The sequence below is a fragment of the Mustela erminea genome, chromosome 12 (assembly GCF_009829155.1).
Source record: "Mustela erminea isolate mMusErm1 chromosome 12, mMusErm1.Pri, whole genome shotgun sequence".
Classification (NCBI taxonomy): Eukaryota; Metazoa; Chordata; class Mammalia; order Carnivora; family Mustelidae; genus Mustela; species Mustela erminea.
The window spans coordinates 25,108,092-25,115,125 of record NC_045625.1 but is presented as its reverse complement, the minus strand read 5'-3'; the positions used below and the strand labels follow the sequence as shown (position 1 = coordinate 25,115,125).

General features: G+C 49.6%; 1 pseudogene; it reads right to left on the bottom strand.

Moving 5' to 3' along the window:
• Positions 1 to 6,459: 6,459 nt before the first annotated feature.
• On the bottom strand, positions 6,460 to 6,617 carry LOC116571196 (annotated as a pseudogene).
• Positions 6,618 to 7,034: the final 417 nt, after the last annotated feature.

The following is a 7,034-nucleotide window of genomic DNA, read 5'->3' as shown; positions in this document are numbered from 1 at the left end:
TTAATCACATATCCTTAGATTTCAGGGACTGTCAGCTTCTTGAAAGAAGGGCTAAGCAACTTATTTCATTGTTTTTCCTAAATGAAGGGAATTCCTTTCCTGAGACTAAGGCTGGCACCTGTGGTTGGGCTAATGCGTCTGCCTGAGAGTCGCAGGTGGAGAGTCAATGAATAATGAATCTGCACACACAGACATCACTGCTAAGTTGTTTCGGTTTGCTTTTTGGTGGGAGGAGGCGCCCTACACTTCCATAATCAGGATGTTAAATACCCCTTGTCTAATCTGGGTGTGAACTATAGTGCCTTACACTGCATAAAGTAAATAAAACTCAGTGAAGTTTTATTTATTTCAGAAGCAGCCTCATCTTCAGTAATAGTGATAAAAATAATACCATCCATTTATTATGTAACTTCTCTGTCCAGCTCTATGCTGGGTGTTCACATGCTTGATCCAATTCTGTTTTCAGAACACTCTTGTGATAATTATGGTCATTCCCATTTTAGACGTGAAGAAACTGAGGCCCAAGAGAGTTTAAATAATTTGCCTGCAGCTTGGGGAAGTCAGGATAGGAATCTAGGTGTTCCGATCCAACACACCTCTCTGCCTGTCCAATTCCCCAATTCTCTAGCTCCAAAATCCACTCTCGGTGCACAATGCTGGGGGCGTGAGTTTCTGGCCCTTGTAGCTTCTGCAGTGGGAGGCGAGCTTCCAGCAAAGAAGCTGGGAAAGGGAGAGGGGATGGCTGTTAGGAGGATGGCCAGCAGCAGCTGCCCCCCGACCCCATGTCACATGGGACAAGGCTGAAGATACTCAGAAGTGTTTACTCCAGAGGGGAGAATAATGAAGAGGCTGTGGCTGTCCTCTTCAACATCTTCAGTCTGTCCTACAAGCACTTAACGCTAAGCCTAGGACCATGGTGATGATGCAAACGAGCATCTTCTAGCACCCATGGTGAAGAGAATAGGCTTGAACAGAGGGGAGGTAACTCGGGGTGTTCGGACAGATGGAAAGGGGACAGGCTGTGGGGAAGGGAGAGCATTTGGTGGTCAGACATGGAACATCTCAGCTCTGCAACACAGGACAGATTATAAACTTCTAGCCTCTCTTCATTAAAAATTAAGCCCAGGGGTGCCTCGGTGGCTCAGTCGGTTAAGTGACTCTTGGCTTCGGCTCAGGTCATGATCTCAGGGTCCTGGGATCCCGCCCCCTGTCGGGCTCTCTGCTCAGCAGGGAGCCTGCTTCCACCTCTCTGCCTACTTGTGATCTCTGTCTGTCAAATAAATAAATAAATCTTAAAAAAAAAAAAAAAGAAGAAGAAGAAGAACCAAACAGGAAGAGTGCAATACTAATATGTATTGCAGTAAATAATACATTTATTATGCATTATAGAGAACCCACAAGGTAAAACGTCTTTATTAATCACGACTTCCCAAAACGGAAACAATTTTCTTGGTGATTCCAGGACACTTTTGAGAGTCGATGGGTAAGGGGAGGGAGTCGTCTTTTTACAGGAACTTTTTTCTTGGTGTGTGTTGTGGGAGGGAGTGGAGAGGTTCCCCTGTTCTGTAAACCTTATCTCCAGTAAGGGATCAAGTTACTCTTGGACATAACCGCAGTGAGCCTGTTATCTAGCCTTGATCTCTATAAAATTCTCACCACTGAGTTTAACAGTTGATTGATTGTTCATTCCACATACTATAATTGCTTCATTAGCGGCTTCAGATGGTTCATTGTGTTGGCAACTTCCTATCAAACTGTCTGCACAATCAGGGCCAGACACATGCCACTTGAGTCATCAGAAACCGAAGCTGTTTGTTTGTTTGTTTGTTTGTTTGTTTGCGTGCATGTGTGTTTATTTCCAAAAGGCAGCCTATTAAATGGGATTTCATTCTAAGGCCGGGTGGGGGGTCCCACCAGATGGGGAGCAACCTGTGGGCAAACAGAGTCCCTCTCTGCGTGATCTCAGCCACTGAGGAGTGGCCGCCACCACTCACTTAGCGGTGACTTCCTGATTCCCAGCTCCAGTCCCCGTGTCTCTCCCGAACTTCACACTGAGATAGGCACATACGTCCAGACACTGGACCCCCGTCACTTGGATTACCCCGCAGGTGCCATCTACTCAATATCTGCACTACTGATTACATCCTGCCCTCCCCCCCGCCTCCGAAGACTGTCTCCTCTCCAGTTCCCCATCCCAGGGAGCTGAGCTGTCGTCCACATGGGAGCACAAGCAGGTGTCTGCTCCTGGTCTACACGGCCACCTTCCCCTTGGCTCTGCGTCCAAGCGCCAAGCCCTGTGAACTACTTTGACTCCATTTTTCTCAGTGGGTCCTCCTGCATTTTCACAGTCACGTCCTTGGCCTAAGCTACCACACTTTCTTCCATGGACTATAGTGACAGCCTCTTCCCCTCGGGCTGAGGAAGGCAGAGCCATCATGCACAAGCTCTTCCAAAACTTTCTGACGTCCTTAGCACAAATCTGAAGAGACCGTGTTATACCAGATGATACTTCTGTCAACACTGAGCATTCCTTCCTCTCCTTCCTTTAAAAAAATTCTGTATTTCTCATAACCCTCTCTACCCTGATATTGGGGCTGCGTCTTTCTCATTCATCTCGGATTAACCTCTGGATTAGCAGGCTTCCCGCCACCGACAGGGAGCCAGAGACCTATCCATGGACCTGTGGTCGTGAAGAGGAAGCGGGCGGTATTCCCGTGAGCTGGCTGCACACCCCCTGTGCCAAGGTGACCTCGAGGAGGCAGAGGGGGACACTTTGCAAATCAAGTAGGCAAAACATAACAAATCAGCCTACTCTGAGAGTGGGACACAAGGCCCCTCACAAATGTGTCTCTCCCACCTCAGCACCCCCGAGTCCTATCTCTTCTCCCACATCTATCACTGTGTCGTGTGTGCTCATGCGACAGGAGTGTTCTCTGTTTCACAAGCATGCCCCATGAACTCCTCACACTCCTGCTTTCACAAATGTTGTTCCTCTGCCACGAGGGCCTTTTCCCCTCTTCCCCACCTGTGAAAATTCTACCCATGCTCAAGATGTCGGCTTGGTTCTCCTCAGGCATCTTCGTCAGCGTGGGCTGCCAGAAAAATACTACCATAGATACCACAGATACTTATTCCCCACAGTTCTGGAGTCTGGGAAGCCCAAACTCAGAGTGTGGGCATGGTGGGGTTCCAGTGAGGACTCTTCCTGGTTTGCCTCGTCACTGCCTCCTCACATGGTGGGAGGGGAGAGATAGCCAGCGAGCTCTCTGGTGTCTCTTGTTATTAGGGCACAAATCACGTCACAGGGGCCCCTCATGCCTCATTTAACTCTAAATCCCACAGGCCCCACCTACAAATATCATGACATTGGGGTTAGGTCTTCAGCATATGACTTTGGGGCGAAACACAACAACCTTCTATTCTACCTTCACGCTCTGCTACGTACAATCATTCGAATGCCTGTGAAAATCGTGCCCTTGCTATGGGCTTCATGTCCTTTATTTCATTTAATTCCCACTGCTATCCTAAAATGTGGTGTTTCTGTCTCCATTTTGAAAGTGAGGACCAAGTTTCCAGGTGGATAGACCACTTTCGCAAAGTCACACAACCACCAGTGGTGGCTGCAAGCCTGGAATCAGAAGCTCCTGACCCCACAGCCGGGGTTCATCCACTCTCCCCTACCGCTGAGACCAGGAGTCGGTGACTGTTTTCTGGAGAGGCCCAGGTAGATGATATTTCAGGCTTTACCGTCCATACATTCCCTGTCACAACTACGCAGCTCCGCCATTGTATGCAAAAGCAGCCACAGGCAATAAATAAATGAACAAATAAACATGGCTGTGTGCCAATAAAACTTAATTTATGGACTCTAGACTTTGAATTTCATATAGGTTTCATGTGTCATGAAATAGTCTTCTTTGGATATTCCCGCCAACCATTTAGAAACATAAAAACCACGCTGAGCTCACAGGCTGTACACAAACACGTAGCTCGCGGATCCCCGTTCTAAACAACGACAGGGAACGTGAATAGTAATTATTTTCTGAACCACGTCTCTCCTCTCTAACATCTCTTCATCCCCTCAAACAGGGACCCATATTCTCCTGCCATGTCTCCAATGGCCCTCTTAACATTTCCGACCTCAGGGCCTTTTCACTTGTCACTCCTCCGCCTGGAATGTGCCCCCCACCCCATGCATCAGGGCTCCTTCCTCCCCTCCCCCCCTGTTCAGAGTGGCCTTCTCCGCGAGGCCAGCTGGCCGCGCTGTCTAAAACTCCGGCATCCCTCTCTGTCATTCCTTGTCTCCCTTACCCCACGTCTTCCTCCTTAGCCCTTACCATCATCTAAGCAAGCATATATTTTCTCCATTTGTCCCATTTATTGCCTCACCCCCATTAGAATGGGGGCCACCTGTAGCAGGGCCCTCTGCTTTGTTCCCTGCTGTAAAAGCAGAAGTTAGAAGAGTATGGAGCCCACAGTAAGAGCCAACAAATATTTCGTTAATCTGCTCTGCATCCAAGCCATTCACGAACATCCGACATGGACTAGATTCTCAAAAAGCTTGGATGAATAGATTGATGAAGTGTACATCAAGTTTCTCCAGAGATCTTACAATTTGGGTTTGTAGACAATCTCTCTCGTTGTCCATGGAGTCTGTACAGGGCAGAAACAGGCTCTGGCCTTATTTCTCTGGCCTCCCCCTTAAGCAACGATCTGTGCTGAGATTTCTTTGAGGTGTGAACTCCTGACCCTGACGCTTCTGGAACGCGGAGCTGGAGGCTCTCAGGGAGAAGGCAGGACGCGGCTGGAGCCTGGGCATCAGCCTCAGACGGGAGCAGCAGATGGAGCTGGGGACAGCTTGGTGAGGGAGGCACAGAATTCTGGCAGAAAAGGAAAAAGGTGTGTGCCAGGGCTCCTGGGCGGGCTGGCAGAGGAGGACGGGCTTCTTGTTAAGTTAATTGAGGTAATTTTTGCTGCCACCTTTTGGATAGTAACAAAATTCTCCTTCTACCAGCCACTGATCATACCTCTACCTCCTGCCACATTCCATTGTAAAGAGACAGTGCTCTAAATTTAGCTACATTTATTTAGCTATTCCTTAAAACTTTGTCACTTAAAAAATAATTATAGGATTTCTCTGACAGACTGTAATACATGGAGTGCACCAAATTACAGGTATAATTTGGAGATCCAGCTGGGATCACCAAATAAAATTGACAGCAGCAGACTAATTCCAGAGTAATCCATGGGGCAGCTGGAGAGACTTTGTTCCTTGGGCCCCTCTCCTTCATCTGCATATTGAGCCAAAAGGTCAAAAGAATTGGAAGAAACTAAAAGGAGGGGTGTCTAGGCCAAAGAACGGTGCTCAGGCATGGCCAGGCTTTGTTCCGCTTACCAGGGCCCAGATCACTCCGGCCTCGGAAATTCAGATGTGCTCACCCTGAGGGCAGAGAGAGTTAGAAACCCTCTGTCTTTCTACGTAGCCAAGGGGCTGACATAGATGACCTCTAGGAGAGGAGAGGGGTTTTTTTGCTTTTTTTTTTCTTCTTCTTCTTTAAAAAAACAAAGTCTTTTGAGTTTTCTATGATTGTTAACTGCAGAAAGCAAAGTCAGTCTCCCAGGGGGGAAAAAAATGATGCCCAGGAGAAAAAGAATGGGTCCCTCTGGGAAGTGATAACCCCACTCAGCAGACCCCTGGTGAACATAAAAGCCACAAGAAGATAAATAATTCTGTTTCTGATTCATCCCACAAACAGCGCTGAGCCCCTGCTGGGCTCCCACTTGCACAGAGCCCCTCTGCCCCCAGACCCCCCAAATCAGAGGGATAAGGGAGATCCATTCAATCTGAAACCTTCTGTAGACTCCATGGAGGAAGGGTTCAGGAGGGCCCGAGAGGGCCCAGGGAGTAGTGCATAGGTGAGCGGTTGGGTCTAGAGACAAGGAATTGGCAAGGACCGCACTCCCCTGCCGGTGATCAGTGACATCTGTGGATTTCCCTGAAGTGAGACTCCTTTGGTACATCGTGGCTTGCTTTGGGGGTAGGAGGAAAGGGCTCTCTGGCCAGGTATATTTCTTGCGGTTCTGGGTGGAGGCTAGGGTCCAGGGCTCTAACTAGCCTTTCTGAAGTTACCCCAGGAACGCGTCGTGACCCAGAGCGCCCCCAGCATTAAGGCTGCCGGCTAGGCCAGTTGGAAGGAATCTTCCAGGTTTTCTAATCCAAGCTCTGTGTTTGGCAGGGTGGTGGACTCAAGCCCAGAGCAGTTAAGAGCCTTGTGGGGCCACAGAGCGAGATGGTGGCCACATCTGAAAAGAAGGCAGCTCTCTGCATCTACTCTTTTATTTTTTAGTTTTATCTAAGTTACCTCTGCGCTCAGAGTGGAGCTGGGACTCATGACCCCGAGGTCTGGAGTCGCGCACTCCTCCAGCTGAGCCAGCAGGGCCTGGGGCCGCCTTTTTACAGCAAGTCCTCGGTTTGCAGAAAGAGCACCGACAGCAGAGCTAGCTGTCCTGAGGTGTAAATCCAGACCCTGCCACCCAGGCTCAGGCAGGTCTTCCAATTAGCAATAATCGCGCCTCGGATAAACCTCATTGGCTACGATACTGCCACTTCCAAAGCTGGGGCTTCCTCATCTGTAGAGTGGGGATGTCCTCCCTGCTGAGCCTCCTGCAGGTCCAGGTGTAAGGATCGAATGATGCAGCCCTACAACCTGTAAAGCGCTGAGCAAACACGGCTCACCGCTGTAGTTTCTCATCCCTGGCTCCGGTCCCCAAGGGACCCAACCTGCTGACTTCAGCCAGAGAGAGAACGACACAAGGTAGCAAGGTGTGGCCGCTGGGTGCTGAAGTCGCTAGAGAAGCAGAAGGCAGGAAGGAAGCCCCTGCGCCGTTCTGTGGTCCGTCCCTCCCTCTGCCCGTCCCTGTCTCTTCCAGACAGGGCAGGTGAGGGAGAGTCCCAAAGCTGTCCACTTTCTGGAGCAGCTCTGAGCCCCTGGCTCGACAGGAGCCAGGAGGCAGATCTTGGGCATTTGACCAGT